The sequence below is a fragment of the Falco peregrinus genome, chromosome 2, assembly GCF_023634155.1.
Source record: "Falco peregrinus isolate bFalPer1 chromosome 2, bFalPer1.pri, whole genome shotgun sequence".
Taxonomy (NCBI): Eukaryota; Metazoa; Chordata; class Aves; order Falconiformes; family Falconidae; genus Falco; species Falco peregrinus.
Window position 1 is genome coordinate 112833715 of NC_073722.1, and position 20003 is coordinate 112853717.

Genomic DNA, 20003 nt, shown 5'->3' on the forward strand with positions numbered 1-20003 from the left:
CTGGCACAGTAAGCTTATCTGGTAAAACCCAAGACTATTATTATGCAGTGCAAAATTTTTCACAGTTCCTCATATACGGAGCAGTAGCAACCCTGAGAGGTTTAAATAAATTAAGCTTTAAAATTAGTCTGAGACTGTTGACAGTTAAACAGGCAGCTCAGACGTATGTTTTAAAGGTACAGAGATCTTTTCTAGACTCAGCAGATGGGCAAGATGGGAATTAATGGTTGAGTGTTCCAGCCAGAATTTGGAAACTTGCCCAAACAGTCTGGACTCTCAGATTTTGTAGGAGGGAAACTCAAATTCTCCAGACAACTGGAAAACAGCTCAAAACAGACATTTCGGCCAGAATTGCTTCATTCACTCTTCCAGTTTAAACAAACTGCAAGTTCTGGAAACAACTGCCTAAATCCAGGTTTCAGAGGATTTGGGGGATAGTAATGGAGCAAAATTTCTCACTGTTATAGCTGAGATGGACCAAATCCTTAAATAATGTGCTTGGGAGTGCTCAGCTGCGGGGAGTCTTACTCATCAGGTGAAACACAAACCCAGATATTGCAGATCCTCTTCCCAAGAGGTCACTGAGCTTAGTCTGATTTCTAGTATGGGGTTAGGTTTTTCTGAGCAGGAAGCTCTTCTAGTTTTAGCTGAAGAACCTGTTTCAGTTCAGCCCTAGAATATTTGAGACACTTGCCATAATTTATTCCAGCAAGTAGCTGCAATTATGATATGCTGTGTACACAATTTTACAGTGCAGCCTTATTCTATATAATTTTGAACTTGAGATGCTCCAGTCAGGACCCTCATTCTCTGGGGTCTAAGACAGATGCACGTGATGAGTGGCACTTTGAAACTCTGCTGCTTTTCCTTTTCTTATGAACTACAGAGAATCCATTCAAGCATGAATCTAGGTCTAAGAAGAAAATACAAGTAATCATCACAGCATTTATTTCCTAGAGGTTTATTACTAGATTACTCACTGAATTAAGATATCTTCTTCAGTTGTGCAACGGTATTGGTTTGCGTGATTTTCTCACCTGGAAGTTATCTTTCTTTCTCTGCACTTTACAAGGCGTTAGCAGTTTGCTTGTTTTTTGTTTTTTTAATTAATTCAGTTCCAGATTTCCTCAGAACTAAGAACGGAGTACCCAGCTTGGTTTTGGGAATGAATTGCTCATTCTCAGCCAGAGCTGGGAACACAGTGGCTTTTGCTTGGCTCCTTACCTGCTCGGAGGACTAGGATCATGGAAAGATGGTTGAGGACTTTTACTGCCCAAGCATCTTCTCTGCCTCTTGTAGGTATGCTGACTATGTCATGGACTTCTAGTTCTGATCGTGGAAGAGAATATTTTGGTCATTCAGTTACAGGAGCATCTGAAGACATGAAGTAGGCTTTGATGCTACAAGCACAGCACATAACTGTACCTAAAACTTCACACAGGGTACTTGAATGGATCACAAACGCAGCAGCAAGGGGTTGCTGTCAGCCCTTCAGAATCCCAGCTCACTGTTGCGAGCCTGTAACCAAACATAAGTCACCACACTGATGTGCTGCCTCCCCTGGTTTGAAAACCGCTGACCTAAACAAGTGACATTTGGGACCCACCATCTGTGGCAGAAGCTGGAGTAGAGCCAGCTGCCCTGCCTCAGCCGCGGTGTGGGGAGGGAGCGGCGTTCAGTGTCCGCACGTGGCCAGGGAAAACCAGAGCCCCTTCTCTGCTCTGCTGGCTTTGTGTTAGGCAAAGCTGGGTCGGAGAAGCCTGAGATGCTGCTGCCCTGCCCGCTCCCCTGGGCAGCACCTGGGGTCACCTGCATCGAGCACCCAGCACCATTGGCTTTGCCTTGCCTGGGTGCTTGCTGGCAATGCTTGCGGCAATGCTTGTAGCCCTGCTGCCACCCACCAGTGAACCGTGACAACCCAACCACAATTAAAAGTGGTTAGACATTTTAAGGCTGTTCTGAATCATCTTCAGAGCTTATCAGATCTGGCAGAACAGTGTGGTACATCTATTAGGGAAGCTGATAACACTGCCTGTCTTTTTAATGAAAGTCTATATGCACTGGATAATCATGCTGAATAGTACTCATTGGAAAACCTCCTAAATGTAATTTATCAAGTAACTTTCTAGTCACTGTAGGAAAGTAGAATGAAGAATGAAATCACAGGATGGTTTGGGTTGGAAGGGACCTTTACAGATCATCTACTCTGGCTCCCTTGCCGTGGGCAGGGACATCTTTCACTATATCAGGTTGCTCAAAGCCCCCTCCAAATGTGACTTTGAGCATCACCAGTGATGAGGTGTCTGGGCATCTCTGCTAGGTCACTGGTCCAGATCCAGCTCTGATGGATGGCTTTATGAAGCTTAGGAAGCAATCCAGGCAGGTGCTAATGAAAAGCACGTTTGGTCTTAATGTTTAAATTTGGAGCTAGGGACAAGAAAATCCAATTTAGGGATTTTTTTTTTTTTAAATGCCTGTGGACTCTTGATATAATATGCAAAAAACTATTCACAATAATTGCTTACAGCAGTCATTTGTACATGCTGTTGGTTAGAGTCAAGGATGAGGTGTGTGTTTCCAAAGCATAGGCAGTGCACAGTGGCTGTAAGGCAGTCTAATGGAGTTGAAAGCCACTTCAAACCTTTCCCTGGGGAGACTCGGGATGATGCAGAGAATAAAACCAACTATCTCTGTTCACATACGCATATGGTCCTGTGATTTCATTTAACAAGAAGTTTTGATATTTAATAGCCAGAGTTATATTTCAGTTTGATTTTTTTCTTATAATAATGGATGTTTATTTCTCTCATCCATTACATGTCATCCCAGAAGCTGTACAAATTTATGGAAAACACAAAGTGAAGTTGATGTACTTCCTTCATAAAATTAGAAGTTTTTGGCAGGTGTGGGTGTCTTAAGCACACAATTCAATGTGCTGTTGAGCTACTGAAAATGTAAATTTTCCAGTATCTAATTTCAGTAGTGACTGTGTTCCCACGTGGGTGGGAAGGATTTTGCAGCTTCGTTCCTTGGAGCTCCTGAAACTCGGAGGTTTCTTCTTCTGAACAGAAGGTGGCACTGGAAATGCAGGAATGAAAGCTCAATCATCTGCTTGCTTTTACAAAACGGTTGCATTTGAGTAACGTTTTGTCAGAGGGTTATTCTCGCCTTCAAAAAAAAAAAAAAAAAAGCGTTCCCTCTTTCTCAGTGATTCAACCTCTTGCAGAGGATTAATTTACAAGGTGACTTGTACTGGCTTGGGAGGGAATCCTTGAGAGGTACCGCATGTGCTCTGGGTCCCGTCCCAGCCGGCAGCACAGCTGGCTGGTTCTGTGGATTGTAGGTGTTTGTCCAGCCTGCACTCACAGAGCTTTTGAACAAATGAGAAAGGCTAATGGAAGTGATCACAGAACATATTAAAAATGTGTCTGAGCTCTGCAGATGAATTAGCATCTAATGTAAATTGTCACAGCCCTGAAAGTTCAGGATAACAGGACACGTGCAGGAGTGACTGCAGTTCATCAGTACCTCCTGATGTGATTGCATAAGCAACATTTAAGTGGCAATTTGATGTCTCTCTTGCCATGCATCAGTTGTCTTATTTAAACAGTGCTTTTCATATGCTTTATACTTCCTAGGTATGAGATAGGGCTCCTTCTGCAGAAAGCTCCTACAAAATTAGGAATGACAGTACAATGAGTAGTTTAAGCAACACAAGGGGAAGGGCTAAATAATAGCATGCTTGTTGTTACGTTGCTGGATAACGAGCACACTGGCAGCTGTACTTAGCTGTAGAATTTTCCAGCTTTATTAATTGAAGTCAGGTTTCCTCTGCTGTAATGTTGCATCATTACAGGTACTAACCAGGACAGTTTTCAGACAAGTTGTTACGGAGTTTGATGCCATATGCAGAAAAAGCATTCATTATGCTATTTACATGGCTTTATTAGCTTAATGAGTTTGGCTTTATTCCGAGAAATGGCATTGCCGCTTTTGCCATTTCTGCTGCTTCAGAATGCCATTAGGATGGGGATATATGGAGAAGCGTGACATCAGGCAGCAGAGTGGGCTTGGAAATTGCATGCCTGTGGACATGTCACAGTATTTTCTGCTAGTGTCATTAGCCTAAGGACAAATGCCCTTTAACTTTAAAATGGAATGAGGTCTTGACTGCTTATGACATGGCCAGCCCTGAGCAGATGATAGTGCCTTGTCTAGATTTCCAGGGAAGATTCTGTTGCTGCTTGTTTGTTTAGAAACATCGCTTCCGACTCTTTCTTCCAGCTGATTAATTGAAAGGTTTTTCTGTAGCCGCTACATTTACTGCACTAGTTCTGACCAAACCCAGTGTTTTCTAGGGAACCTCCTGCTGCTTCCCTGCCGTCACCATGGAGATGATGCTCTCGATGCATATTCCTTCTCTTGTCTTGCAGAAGGGAAAAGGGAAGGAGTAATTCCTGCTCTCCTGCCCGCAGCTGGAGACAAGCCGTAGTGTTTGCAAAAGCACTTTCATGACTTGATCTGTATTGTCAAAAGTGCCTTGAATGGCACTGCTGTAGTTCATCCCCTAGCATGCATTACCTCAAAACAATGTATTTTGAGCTACTTTTTAAGAGCTTTAGAGTTCCTTTTGGAAGGTAGTAGAAGCTGTTTGTTCAGATGTCTTCTCTCTAATCTCAATTTGCTACTTGAGTGCTTGAGGATAGGAGACAGCAAAGAAGCTGAGCTATAAAAAGAGAAGGGGTGGAATGAGGAAGGGAAATCAAAAACACTTGTCAGAAGACTCTGAAACTTGCACTCTTCATCTCAGATGTTTTGTCTTTTGGCAGTGCTTTGCCTGGGTCTGTGCTGCTGACTGCTGTGTGAACTGGGGTGGCCTCTTCGACTCTCAGCAAATCGTACGGACTGTCTGGTTTAACCCGTAGTCTGCTGGTGCAAGTGGCTTTTCATTTTGGGGTGCCTGAAGGAAACCTACCAACAACTCAGAAAGCCAATCTGGAATATTGAATGAAAAATAGATGTGTTGTGGCAGCGGTTGTGGAGGATGGGGTCTGTGCAGCCTGCACAGGAAAATGCCCCTCCTGGGCAAAAAGCAAATGAGGGTGGATGTGTTACCATGACAGGGGGGCATCAGTGTGGGTCCCCGCTGCAGGTGCACACGGTGCCTTGGGTGATGGGCCATGGATCCTAAAGGCTTGGAGCAGTTGTTCTGAGAAGCTGATCTGCTTGGAACAGAGGGCAGAGATTTTTATTCCTGCATTAAACTGAATTTAAGTGTTTTTGGGGGAGTGGAGGGTGTGTGGAAAGACTGGCTTGAGTGAAAAGCTCTCAGAGGCAAAGGATTTGCCTGGCCTGTTCAGCACTGTCCTTTACCTTGGCAGTTGGTGAGTGCCATCTTTCCAGTCCCCCTTAGTGCTAACCGGGAGGGAGCTGCTGTTCAACGAGAGGAGTGGCTGTGTTTGACTTAACAATAGTGCATGAGTGCATTGGTGTCCCTGGCTGTGTGACCAAGGGCCATCTCCTCCTTACTGTGTGTGTAGGTCCTTCAGGATGAAGGTTCATTTTGTATCTGCCCGTCCAGTTAATGTGCAGGACCTGAATCCAGCTCACCATATGCCAGGACAAAAGGCTCTTTCAAACTGTTCTAACCTATGTGGACAGCACAAGTGATGCAAAGGCGGTAAACATGACATGCTTTGTTTGAAAGGGTACACAGCCCCCGGAGTCTCAGTGATGTGCAGGTGCAGGCTGGATCAGGGTGCCAGCGCAGGAGCCACAGAGCGGCAGCATCGCCTCGGCCGAGAAGCGCTCACTTGCCTGGCCGCCTGCCACTGCTCTGTACTTGAGAAATAAAATCCGAGCACGCCGCAGAATTCTAAAGGTAACATAAATGTAAATCGTTTAGTTGTAAAAGCTTCAGAGCTTATGTGCTTGACTGAAATGGGAAAAACTTTCTTTCTTTGCAAGGTGGGAGGTGCCGCAAGAGACCTCAAAAGTCACATGCTATAGAGCAACCTCTCAGAAATGGAACAGCTGCTATTAGGAAAAGTTCAGCACCGATGGTATGCAGCGAGCTGAGAAAGGCAGGTTTGTTTTCGTAGTTACTAAAGCTTCCTTTACAACTTAAGCAAATGCTGAAATTTCAAAGAATTTTTATCATCATTAGGCTTGCTTGAAATTCTTCTCAGCGTTACCTCGCTTTCTGTGTTGCACGTGGGGATGCTGCACGGCCTCAGTGTTCACCCTGCTGAGTGCTGCTGCAGGGGGTGCAGGAGCCCCCACCGCAGTCCCTGGTGCTGCATGGCAGTGAGCGGGGGGAGCCAGCACCTCCACCCAGCTTCTGCCAGGGGAGACCTGGAGCCTTGGCTTAAGCCAAGAGGTCTAAGGAGGCCTCTCCTGTTGTTAAATCCCAGCAGAGCAATTGCATGGGCTGCTGGAACAGCACCATCCTAAACTATGCTATGGCTCTGGTGTGGGGTGATGGTTTTTTTGCAACAGCCTTCCAGAGCCTTCTCCCCTTGCATTTGTCTTCATTGTCTGCCAGTTAACCGAGCAGAAGCCTTTGCAGTTATGTGAAGTCTTCCCCCCACCCCCCCCAAGTTTGGAAGAAGATTAGTAACAGATTTGTATGAACTTTGGTTTTTTTGAAGAGTTTGATTTAGAGGTTAATCCTGTAAGCAGCTCAGCGAAAAGGAAAGGTGATGGGAGGAAAGCAGTTGCATCCATGAGAATGGATTTAGGGAACGTATTTCCTGCAGAAACTAGGTATTTCTTGACGTTAAGATCCTCGCAGCTTCATAATTTTTCACCTAAAAGCCATGCTTTGCCAGTAGTGAGAGCATCTTGCCTGCATCTAGGTGCCCTGTGCGCATCTGTAGTGTGTGTTGAGAACAAAATGGGCCTTTTTTGGGGAGTTTTCTTCTCCCACTTTAGGAGCCAGTGACTTATTAGTGAGAGCTGAGATTCTGGGGAACAAGGTAGTACTGTGGTGCAGCTGAGGAGCTGGGCTGCCTGCTGCTCACGTTGGTAGCTGTTCCTGCAGCCCTGCTAAGGATGCCTTGGTCCCCCTGGGGCACAGAATCGTGGTGTGGTTTGGGCTGGAAGGGACCTCAAAGATTATCGCATCCCCCCAGTGGGAATGGGCCACCTCCTGCTAGCCCAGGTGGCTTCAAGCCCTGTCCAGCCTGGCCCTGAGCCTGTCCAGGGATGGGTGGGTGCCAGGTGATTCCCAGAGAGGCAGAGGAGCAGCCGAGGGGACAATCACAATCGGTGTGCCTGCTGGCAGCGCACTGTCCCCTCCTGCGCCCTTCCGTTGACAGAGGCTGCCTGCTCGGTGTAAGGGGCTCCACGTGTGCGCTGTCAGGGTTAGGTCCCAGCTGGAGCGTAGCCCGGGCTGCTAAACATCCAGGTTTCTCAGCCTCTGCTTCCGAGGGCCGCTGCCTGTGGCGGTGTTTAGAAGACCAGAGGAACCAACGGGGCTGCCCTGTGCTAGGTGGGGTGCAGAGGGAAGATGGCCAGTAATTGTGCTTCCAGTGATGACAAACACGGGTTTGGCTGAGGCTCAAGGGCTGACTAAACACCTGGCAGTTCCCGTCATCTTTACGGCCGGTGCCACGGTCTTTAATTTCCATGATGTTTCTGGCTGTATTTCATGGGTCCAATAGGAGAGGAAAGTTTGGAAAGGAAAACGAATAGATCTGTCTTTCTGTGCAGGCATGGCACTGAGACCTGAGACAAATAGCGTAGCTCTGTAAAGTGCTTGGACACTGTGATAAATTGTACTGCTGCGTTAGGCTCTGCCCACTAATCCATCTCCCCTTTGATTCCTCCCCATATTACACTCCCCCCGTGCAGCTCCCATTGACTTTCCGGGAGGGACCCCCACCCCTCCTGAGCAGCTACAGGAATTTCTTCCTTTAGCCTCCTGATGCCATTTGCCCTGTTATCTGGAGTCAGAAGTTGGCTGCGATTTGGAGTATAAAAATGGCTGCTTTGGGACACTCCAATCATGCCTGTAATTGTCTGTTTTCTCTAACACGGATAGGATTGCTTTTCTTCTTTGCTCTGCTGCACTTTCTGGAAATTAGGCAGAGAAGTAGAGATCGGGCTGTATTTGGCATGCTCTGTTCTTCCTCGCTTGCTTTGCTTGAGGTCTTCCTGGTTGTTTTTTTTATTAAACAAATTAAATGTGTTGGGAATAAAACCCAATTGTTCATAATTACCGTGTAAAGACTCAATCCCATACCACTGACACCAGTGGGGATTTCGTAGCGGACATCGATAAACACAGCATTGTGTCGAAGGAGAGTGCTCTTCCGGAGGTGGTTGTGTTTCTGCAGAAATGACCGCATTTACTGACAAGCAGAATTAATCTGTTGGGTTTTGTTTGCATGGATTTTGCAGGAGTAAAATCCAGCTTGTTTTCCATTTCTGCACCATGGGAAGTGTATTGATTTTTCTTCACCTCTGATTGCTCACATTACTGGATTGCTTTTAAATGGTTGACAGAGAAATCATTCATTTTCCTGCCCCAACGTATTTTACAGTGCCTTTCTTGTTCTATTTGTGTGTCTGTGGGTTTCCACAGTTATACATCATATTGATCACATTTTGCAAACTGCAGCCTGTGTAGGAGTGGAGAAACTGTTCCTCTGTGGGGCTTTTTCTCCCTTCCTACCCGCTCCCGGCAGCTTCGACACCTGCATTTCAGGTTCCTGACTTGGAAGCTGGGGGCCACGCTCAAAAAGTCCTCTGAGCCAAAGATCAGAGAAATCCAGAAAAATAAAATGACCAAGGATAAATCTATAAAGTTGTAAGAAGTGCTCGTTAGTGGCAGAAGCACTGAGAGTGGCCATTTGTGTTTTGTCACTGTAGGAGTGTCAAGCAAGGCGGTGTGCTCCCCAGGGGAGTGTGCAGCATGCTTTCAACCCAACAGACTCAGTAAAGAAGGAAACCTCTGGGCATCTTCTTAGTGTAGAATCCACCAGGTTCTGAAATGCTGTCCTAGCCAAACCCACACCAATATGTATTTAAGGTACATGCCTTAAGATGCAGTATCTTGCTCGAAACCAGACTTGTCTGTGGCACAGAAGCAAACCATTTAAGGGCTGCAGTAAAGGAGCAAATACCTAGTCTTACTTTTGTTTGAAGATTAGCATTACAAAAAACCTCAGTTAACCATTAGCAAAGGATTTATGTAGCTAAATGGCAGTGCGAGTTTGAACGTACTTGCTTATTGTACAGATACGCTATTTCATTTCTGCACTTCACCCCTAGGGAGAGGAAAAGTGTAATTTTTTGTGTTTGCAGATAGTTATATTAAAACCTAGGCCTCTGAAATATGCAGGCTTGTCCTGCATGGAATTTATGTCTATCTCAGCAGGAACTGCACATATTGCACAAAGCTTTTGCCCAGAAAGGTTAAAAACATCTTGTCTGTTCAGCAAGACCATGACTGAGCTAGAAATAGTTCAGATGCCTGGGGCAGGAGATGGTAGGGGAATAGCTAAACCACTGAGTTAATTCAAAATGGAATAAAAACTTTTCTTTTGCTATATTGTCCTACTCTTTCCTTGGGGTTTTCTGGCCACTTACTTCATCTACCTTTTGCTTTGAGTGTAGAACTGCAAATGGTGGAAAGGATATTTATTTCTCATAGCTCTTTACACTGGAAAAATAATGGGGCCTTTTAGTGCTCATATTAGGTGTTATTAATATTGATTAAAGTATCATTACTACTATCAATCAGTACTATAGATAATGAATATGCTATATGTAAAGAATATACCGTGGGTGAACAGTGCCTTTCTCATTGCTGCTCTGTGTGAGGAAAACCTGCATGACCGCGAGCATCAGGTCTCTGTGGCGGGCTCCGCTCGAGCAGCTGCTGCCCCCCCTGCATCCTTCGGAGGGCTTGTTCACCTGCACGGGAGGGGCTGCAGCAGTTACATGCTCCATACCTGCACATTTGCAGCATGGACGACCTGGAAAATCAATGTCAGCATTTCGTTGGTCTGATTTATGCCTTAGACATAGCTCTAGGCTAAAAGATATTTTAAAATGAGATTTAAATGTGAATTCCTTGGCTTCTAGGGCATTTAAAATGGGCATGAAATGCAGTGCAAACCTCACTGTAGAGCTTGTTACAAATCTGGAATGAGGAGTGTACTAATGAAGGCTCGCAAAACTGTAGTGGAAGGATCTGCTACTTGGGCATTTGTAGACATTTATGAATGAAAACAATTTTTTTTCTGGGGGCTAGTAACATGTCTTCCTCAAAGAAAGAGACGGTAGTTTGGAGATTCTGTTCTTCCAATCTGTCTTTATCAGGTCTCCTCCTGTCAGTTTAAATGAAGTATCTAGACCTGTCTCACAACACATCTTCACTAGAGGAATATGAATTGAATTTATGAATGGTCCCACATGCTCCACATGCTTGTTGCTTTGTCTTTAGGGCTAGTGGACAGATTCAATTTAGTTCAACAGCATCATACCAGAAGGTACTGAAGTTAGTGGCTAGTGCAGCGCTCCTCAAGAAGGAGGAGGGTGTGACTGTGCCATCTCTCACCCAGTCGGTACTTGCCAGGTGCCCACTGCCTGCCCCCAGGGGATGGGAATGGCCACAGACCCGGAGCCACGGGTGCTCCCCCCCCAGCACCCGGTGCACCATGGAGGTGCTTGGCTCCCCCGGTATCCAGAGGGGCCTTCTTTAATTTCACCTGCACTTAGGCACTTGAATGTATCTCAGCCTGAATATTCCTGGAAGAGTTGGGCTGGTGTAATGATACGACATGGCAGCAATAATCCCGCTGCACTGGGGCTGGTCACCAAGGGGTGAGATAAACCTTTGAATGCTCCTTGGCCCAGGTGCAGAGGGCTGTCCCCAGAAATTCAGCTATAATTTGGTCACAAGGTGTTGGATTTGAGGGAACTTCCTCTGCTGGAGGAGTACAGTGGGGCAGTGGTGAAGTAATGTCTTTTGAGGCTACATCTTGTCTCAAATGCAATGATGGCTTTATGGTTCAGGTGCAACGCCGTCAGCAGCATAAAGCATAGGCTCTGTGGGAAGGATCAGTGTTGCCTGACCTTGAGAAGATGTGGTGGATGCAGGGACAGCCTGACCAGTACTGAAAGCAGCTGAGAAGCTGGGATAGCTGTTACATGTGGAGGTGCAAGACAATGCCTAAAGGCTTTTGGGAGGTGGGGGCTGAGCCCTCCAGCCAGCAGAGAAGGTAAGTGTGCCTTCAGCCCAGCAAGGGATCTCTTGTGGGGTTGCTTCAGAGCCCGTGAGGGACTGCCCTCCCTGGTGGCGAATCCTGCCTCTCCCTGCACATTTCTGTTAAAAAGGCTGCATGGATGGGTGAGGAGAGGTGTCGTCTCTCTGCGGAGGGCTGGCCTACCCCAGGAGGCTGTAAGTGCACAAAGGCAGGCGAGAAGAAGCTGTGCCCTGAGGTTTCCTTCCACCAGAGGCATGTGCGAGGGCAGCCCTGTTCCCAGATCTGCCACCAAGAGCTGGCTTCGACACTGAGGAAGTCATCTTGTCTCTTTGCATCCTTCCCGAATGGCCCTGTCACCTTCTGAGGCTGGAAGCCCTTCAGGAGCAAGAATTGTCGCTCCCCGTTTGCTTATACAGTACCTAAAGTAATGGGGTCTGATTCCAGTGAGGCTTCAGGCAACAGGACAACAGCGCTAATAACGAGAATTAATAATTCATTTATCACTTTACTCTCAGTGAATAATCTCCAATAATGATGTACAATTTGCTGCTTCAGTGAATACTCTGATAGTGAAAAGAGCTGGTAGAATAAAGTCACAGGAGTGAAAGCCCCATGTAAAAGGAGTGAGAAAGTGGTCAAGGCTAATTAAAAAAACTCCAAGGAATGTTTGTGCATAATCGTTTGCAGTATTTGCCTAGATCTAGCAGTGTCCTGGATACAGTAAATGTGTGGGAGGGCAGATAAAAAGAAAAGAGTTGCTCACTCTCTTTCACAGTTCTCCTTAGGGAGCCAGATCTCCAGTTGTGTGATCCCAACAAGGAGCCAGTGTCCTACAGTCACAGGCATGCAGGCTGGGTGATCTTGGAGGTCCTTTTGCTGCCTTTAACCTCATTACAGGGTGAAGAAAGCGCAGTAAGAGGAAACTGCTTGCCACTGAAGCAATTAAGTGGGTATTAAATATTCACAACGTCCAAATGATTGGGTCATCCAGACTGCAGATCAAAATCAAGCCTGCACTGGAAATGCAGAGGAAAATTACCTTTCCACATGGTATTGTGTTCAACACGACTAAGGGTGAGTTTGCATGTAACTACCCTTAATAACTAATTGACATTTACTTTCCCCGTATTTGCTCCTGCCTTTCCTTTTCCCGTGATTACTAGATTGCTGGATTCGTAGGGCTGTGCTCATTCATACCTAGAAGATCTGGCCTTTATTTTCATTTGGTTTTATTGCAAAACTGTGAAAAAGGCAGATACCGCCAGCAAGGAACTGTGTCGGGCTGCAATGTTGTTATTGCAAACTGTTGAAAGCCCATCTCTGTTACCAAATGGAAATCTCTTTCAGAAGCAGATTCCACTTGAATTATATTGTTTTATTTGTAGCACGGTGTTTACAGTGCCTGCTCACATTATCCCTCACTCATGTATAGTGATGATGCATAAGTTAGATTCCACAACACTGAGAAAATTAACGCTTCAGAAGAGTTTATCTCCCCTGTTATTGATGTTCTGTCTGTAGCAGCGTGCTAATATTCTCTCCAGAGAAATTGATGGCACTGACAAAAATCACTGAACTTCTCATCTAAATATCTAGATAAAAGATGGCATTTCGCTATGTGAGAGGCATTTTTTGGTGATAGCAAACTGTTACGTTTTCCCCTTTGTGAATTAGAGGATATTTGTTAGGTTTTCCTTTTTTCTGGCCAACTTTCTGAAACATAATTTGGCAGATGTTATTTACTCATGATTTTCTCTCTTGTGTCTTTTTCCACAGAAGCATTAAAACATTTAACTTTCATTTAGGCCACTGATTTCTATTGCTTTCAACTAGAAACGACATGTCTGTACACCTGGGCGGATCTGGGTCTCCATGCTGATCTTTCCACTGCTTTGGTTAAACTACGCAGCTCTGGCAGACAGCATTGCTCCTCAGCCATTCCTTAGCACCGAGAATGCTAAACCCGTGAGCCTCTGAGCCTGGATGCCACGTGCAAATCCTCCCAAGCAAGTACTTCTGGCAAGGTGAAGTGCAGTTGAAAGCCTGATGCAGCCTTTATCCAAAAATGGATTTGGACTTGAGGTGAGAATTTTATGTTAATTGTGATCATAAGGGCTCAGATGTTCAAGGCCTGTGAAGAGTAAATAATCTAATTCTTGTCGGATGCTTATGTTTCTTTGAACATGACATGCAGGAGTCATTATTTTTAGGAACATCCAGACTGTGACCCGGAATTTATAATCACAGGCTTGGGTGTGTTTGCATCTTCTTCCATTTCATGGTGAGCTAAACATCACGTTTCAGGGTAAAGTCTTTTCCGAGTTTGTTTTCTCATTGCCTTTTCTCTGTTAGCAATGTGCCCTTTCTTCCTGTGAAGCTGTGAACATGGTTGTGAAATGGTCTCTTATGCTGTCTCTTGAGGGGTGAGCGTGGATGATTTTCTTCACAGGGTGCAAATGAACTAGACTTTTGCAAAATGGATTCTGTGCTAAGTGGAAAAGCAGGCGGTTCTCTCTGCAGATGGTTGAACCTGGGGATTGCCCAGCAAGGTCTGTGGCCAAAGAAATAATGTCTGTCTTCCTCAGCTCTGTTACTGGAGGGTGGAGGGGCATTTTTTGGGTAAGAAGAGTCATTTGATTTCTGTGCCTAGTGGTGGACCTCTGAAGCATGTTAATTAGTAGAAATGATGACGACAGTCTCTTCAAAATGGCCCATTGTTAACTGAAATGTCAACAGTAATAAACTTCACAGAGGGTATCCGGCAGCTGCCGCATTAGGCTGATGGTTTACCATTGACAGCCCTGAGCTGGAGCCAATGGGGAGGCTGATCCTTTGAGGAAGGGGATTTCCATCCCTCCCTCCCCAGCGCACCTTCTGAACGGCCGCTTGGCTGCGGCTCGTCCCGGTGTTGGTTGCCGCAGGGGCTTCAGCCGGGAAAGATGCTGCGTTGTGTAAATGCCTCTCAGCCGCTCGTTGATTTCACCCGTAGCCAGGTCTGTTAAATGAATCCTCCAAAGGAATATTCGGCCTTAGATGCTCATAGGTTTGTGAATAAAGCCCTGTTGTTGGGATGAACTGCTAGAGCTTTCCTGTGCACAAAAAGCATGTGCATTTCTAGATAGAAAAAGGAGTATAAAATTTTAAAGCTATGAGGAATTCAAATATTTCATGCTTTGGACAGCTGATTTGAAAGTAAAAATCCGGGCAGGGATTTACTCATTTTCTCATTAAGCCACCTGAAACAAATCACAATGGCTGTGCAAGATGCTTTCATTGAAGGACACGGACATTTGCCAGTCCTAATCAAAACAGTGCAGGCTGGGGAATACTGCCGCTGGCAGACTTGGCCGGGCAGCAGGGAAGGCAGCCAGAGCCAGCGCGGTTGCTGGAGCTGGCGGAGGGGAGGTGTGCCGAGCTGTGGCAGCGGAGCATCTCCCAGCCCTGGGAACAGAGCTCCCTCTGCAAGGCCACCAGCACCAGCCCGGCCCTCGTGCTTGGGTCATGGCAGGAGCCGCAGTGGCTGGTTCGCAGGTGATCGGGAACAACTTCTCTCTTGTGTGGGTGTCAACAGATACTCTGAGATTCCTGATGCCTGAGCCACCACCCCCCCAGGTTCTAGGGACTCTGCAAGCCTGCAGACCCCAGTGCTACCCACCGCTAAGTAAATGTTAAACCTCTGTCTTACAGGCGTGTCATGGGACTTAATTCATGCTTCTGAAGTACTTGGAAACCCTTGGATGACAAGCAGGCTAAAATATTGCTAGCACCTGGGGAGCTTTCCCCTTCAGTGAGGAATTTGTTTTTTTTATTTAGTGAGCAGTGCTGTCTGAGGACTGTACTGACAGTGATTATTTCTGAGGCAAAGCAGCAACACCTTCACAAGGTGCTGCTGAATTTTAAATAGACTCCAGTTTATCACTGAAATACAGCAATGGAGTGAACAATCCCTGTTGCACCACTGCAGCAAGCCTGACCGAGACCCTGGCTCCAGAAATTGCTCTACAGCTCGATGCAAAAAAGGCGCAGACATCACAGTGTGATGTGAACAGGTCCAAGGGGTCCTACCTCTTTTTTCCCCTCAGGCAAAATCTGAAGGAGCCAGATAATTCGCCTTTGCTGTAGGAATGTGTCTGACCTTGCTCTGCATCTTTAAGTTGGGTAGCGATCCTTTCTTATACCTCGGGGGGAGGTCTGGGGCAGCTCAGCGATGCTAGTTAGAATAATGCAGATTATGTAAATGTAGCAGTTTTCCCACCATTTCTTGTGCTACCCGTGGGAGCAAGTATTTTCTGGTGTGTGAGTAGGCTGCAGAATTGAACCCTCATCCTTTTTAAAAAATGCTTTACAAGAACAGAAATGTCTTTAGAGGTTCACTCGTCTGATACCCTAGCTAGTGACTGTGAACACAGCAAATGCTATGCAGAAGCCAAATAACCCTCCAGGAATTCTTCCTATTAAAATAATTGCTAGGGCAAAGGAATACTGCAAACAGCTGTGGTTCATCCCATAAACATATTCTCCCTCCTTTTGGAGCCTCAGCTTCCAACTTATGCCAGAGACTGTCAGCTGCAGGAATAGTGGAACATATTTCCTTTGCAGAAATGAAACGATTACTGGTGAATAAATATGTTGTGCATAGACCTGAACTATCCAGTGAGTATTGCATATGCAAAAAGGAAAAAAGTGACAGTGTTTGACACTGAAATGAGCTGAAGCGACAGTTCATCTGCCTAACACGATGGCAGCAGAGCTGCCTTGTGTTAGCAGCCTAGCAACACTGAGTTTAATGAAAAAAAAAATCCCCTGAAATCAGTTCAGCTCTGAGTGGCATCGTCTTGCCATTACAGTGCACTTGCCCTGACTAGGAAGCAGGGTGTAAAACGTCACGGGGGATGTGCCAGTAGAGATCCCCCTGCGAACCCAGCATCCTCTCGTGGACAGCCAGTCCTTCTCCACAGTGGCATGTGCATCTCCACCCCGGCGCACTGGTGGGTCGGGGTGTCCAGGCCCCTGATGCCTCTGCAGAGCTGCAGCTGAGAGCCTCTCCTTGGGACCCTGGGCAGATTTATTTGTTCTTAATACGTCTTTCTCCCAGAAATGGCCCCAAAATGAAAGCCTTTCTTTTTAGCCCAGGGTGGATGCCTCTGGCCCCGAGTCCATCCACCTGTGCTGGTGAGCTCCCAGTCTGTTTCAGAGGGCTGAAGCTTCCCGGCTGCCCCGTTGGGCCACCAGCAAGGGTCCCTTCTTCTCCCTCTCTGTTCTGGCCAAGCTTCATGTCCATCAGACTGTGACTCGTAGCTGCTTTATAGACCGGCCGTAGCAGTGACAGCGCCGAGCAGGAGCTGTGGCTCTCCTCTTCGGTGGAGACTGCACTATTGCGAGGAAAAGCTATTTTCCCGGGTTTTGTTTTACAGTATTGTGAAAAATATAACATGAGGCCCCGGGGGTAGGGAAGTCTGACTGACTAAGCAGGTTGTTAATACTTGGGCTGAGGCAAGGCTTAAATTTTAGAGCTGGCAGAGGAGTTGTTCTGCAGGGGTGAGTGTGCTCTGATGCTCACATGGTGTGGGTAGTGGTGGGATCCACCTTCCGACCTTCTGACTTGCTCTGAGCAAATAGCACTGTCTCGCCTTGCTCCAACTTCATGCTTTTTATTTATTTCTGTGGTGGTGATGCTTTGGGGAAGGAACTTTCTGAGCCTTTTGCGTTGTGCTTGTGCCTGGCATTCTCAGTTAGAGCTGCCACAGGGTGAGGGTTGCTCCTGACTTTGCAGGTGCCGATGGACGATGCTTGCTGACAGCTGCCAAGGCCAGCGCTGCCGGGGGGGCTGCATGCAGTGTGGCCCCCGTTCCCTGGCTCAGTGTGCCCTGTGGGAGAGCATGCGCAGGGAGGGGGATGTGGTTGAAAGGTGGGAACCCTTTCACCTGGCTTGCCTTTGCAGCCAACAGCACCCCTTGGAATAAAGCCCTTGGTTACAGGGAGCATGTGGGAAGATGTTAATGTGATGTGTATCTTCAAAGCTTGGGCAGCCAGCTGCTGTCCTGCTGTCCACGTGTCTCCTGGGCATGGCTTGTTCCCACCAGCAGCATCCACTGGACCAGCTCAGACTGCGAGTCTTCTGTGTGCGGAAGGCGCCAGGGGCAGCATCCCTGCAGGCAGGACCACGTCTGGGTGGCCTGGGGTGCCGGTCACCACTGGCTTCTGTTGCAGAGGCCCGCAGCTTCACGTGGGGTAGCGAAAGCAGGATGGGTGAATCCCAGCCCGTGTCTTTAGCAGGTCGCTTGCCTGATGAGGGAGAGGGCTGTGATGGTCCTAACGCCCAGTGCTGGACGATCACCCAGTGGGGCTGAGCATCAGCCGTTGATGAGCAGCCATGGACATGTGCAGGTACCCACATCCCCCAGACTGCGGGAAACGCTTCTGAACCAATTAATTTTATTCACGATATTAATGTCAGTGAAGCTGGAGCAAATGTTTTTAGGAAGAGTTGAGGGCTAATAGCGGATTGAGCTGAGGCTGTTTTGGCATTCCCCGTGCAGCACCGCGGGGCTGGTTGACATGCAGAGCTGTAAGAGCTTCGATCGATGCACAGTCAGCGATACCCCGTGCCCGGGAAGCTCTGGGGCACCTCCACCACAACCTCCCAGAAGAGCTGGGGGGCACACCAGTGTCCTTGCTGCCCGTAACGCCAGGACGCAGGCTGGTGTAGCCTCCAGCATTGCTGCAGGACTCAAGGTCGATGCCTTGGCTGGAATCAGCATTCAGAGATGCTTCGGTCTGGCTGCCCGCTCTGCTTTCCAACCAGGCCACGGAGTTAGTCTGACAATACTTATTTTTCACGAATATCAGTTGCCTTTTGCGTTGTTTCTTTATTATTTTGACCATGGGCTTTGCCAAGATGTAATCTAATCTGAGTAATTTACAGACGGGCATCATTTCAGTCTCAGCCCTATGGGAACATACGATTTCCTAATAGGTTGTGATTGCCTGGCTGATTTAAAGCACAATCTGAAGAAAAGCCTCATTTGGGAAGGGCTGGAGCTCCTGGGTGCACTCACACTGTGCCTCTCCCCGCAGCGCTGCACAGCCCGGCCGTCCCTCTGCGTGGCCAGCGGCAAGGAGTGGGAGACCCTGAGGCCAGGGGAGCCTGGGGTCCCTGGGCTGGGACCACCAGGCACGGCTGGGCTGTGGCTTGCTGTTGCAGAAAGCCGGGTGAGAGCATGAGCCCCTGAACCCACCGATTGGCCCAGGGCAGCTGCCTGGCACTGGGCAGGGTGATGCGGAGAGGGAGGCGAGACAAACCAGGGCAAACCCCAGTCTGTAGCTGCAAAGGGACATTAGGGAAAAAATGCAGGGGTCAATGTGAACTGTATTTGCCCTAGTTTTATGGGCTTTCTATTTGTCTGACAAAGTCAGACCCTCTGACAGGCCCGTTTATTTCTGTAAGCCGTGTCTGACTGGAGGAGATGAGCAATGGACACTGCCACCTATGAACCTGATGTATTGGCGAGCTGTCATCAGCCCTTACTGTCACAGCTGTATTTCTTCCTGCTCTGCGTGCGGGAAGGGGAAGGTTTTGCAGGGAGTGGTGTTTGCCGGGCTCCACAATCCGCCTGTCATGCTGCTAAAATAGACTGCGCCATATTTGCAAAATATTGTTAATCAAGACACACAGTTCAAGGCATTTGACTGGCACATCCAGTTAAGTGGTAGCAAACACATGTTGTAAAACTACTGTGCTGAGGCCACCTTCCTAATGAATGCAAAGTGGGAGCAATCAATCAGAGCCTTGAGAGCAGTCAGCACTCAGCTCCCTGCATCTGCAAACGCAAATTGAATGAACAATAATGAGTGTTATCTAATTAGTCCACACAGCTGCAATGTTACAGCCCCATATAGGACATACCTTGTTAAATTTCATGGTATGTATAATAGAGTGTCTAAGTTAAAATGATTGAGATTCACCATGTGCATGCCTAGTACAATGCAGATAGGTAGATTCTTGGTAATAAATGCATCATCCTCAGCAGATGGCCTCTGGATTAACTAATGCAAGGATCTCTTTAACAGTAAGCTAGTTAAAGTGCAAATTAGCCAGTAGCACAGTTGCTTAGCGTGTGAGTGCTTTGGCCCAGGAGCACTGGTGGGCTGGGAGCGGAGAACTCGCTGCCGTGGGGCTGGTCCTCAGTGAGGTTTCTCTCACTGCTGCTTGCCTGGGAGCTTTGTTACTTGGTTTGGAGGGTCCTGGGGGAGGACGGGGAAGAGAGCTGTCTCGGGGGCGCTGCCAAGTGCGTGCCTTCCGTGGCTGGTTTCTTTGGAGCTGGCGGTTTTAAGCCTTAGTCCTCTGCAAGCTATGGAGCTCTGTCCTTTGCAAACAGGTCTCCTCAGAAGCAGACGTGCCTCCCTCACCCCAAATTACAGGGGGGAGTTCTGCCTGTGCTCAAGGTCACGCTGTCCCCAAACATTCCTCAGCAATAACATCTGTCTCCTGGTGTGACCGTGCAGAAGATTTTCTTTTGCACTGTCCAATAATCTTGGTGTTTTGGAGCACTTGGCATGAAGCGATGCTGGAAAGCAAATGATAAATGATTTAGGATCGGTAGCTGAAAACTCATTCTCTCCAGCAGCCCCCGATCCTGTCAGGCTGTGTTTGAGCTGGATGCACACGCTGATCATCATCAGGGCTTACAAGTTTTTGAGTCACTTGTGAGTCAGCTCCAATTGTATTTGTAGTGACTTGTTTACTTGAAGGGGTTGGAGCATCCCTCACCCTTAGGCTCCGGGTAA

At 47.4% G+C, this 20003-nt stretch overlaps 1 long non-coding RNA gene across 7 annotated transcripts in view; it reads left to right on the plus strand.

The window, feature by feature from the left end:
* The window catches only part of LOC114010975 (uncharacterized), a 48877-nt gene that overhangs the window by 4949 nt on the left and 23925 nt on the right, over positions 1-20003 (plus strand). For 6 of the 7 annotated variants that reach the window (XR_008745720.1, XR_008745723.1, XR_008745722.1 and 3 more), the window contains exons 2-4: positions 11026-11231; positions 12114-12290; positions 13050-13298. This is a non-coding gene — a long non-coding RNA (uncharacterized LOC114010975). The remainder of the gene's footprint in view (positions 1-11025; positions 11232-12113; positions 12291-13049; positions 13299-20003) is intronic. The other variant, XR_008745721.1, reaches the window with a different exon arrangement.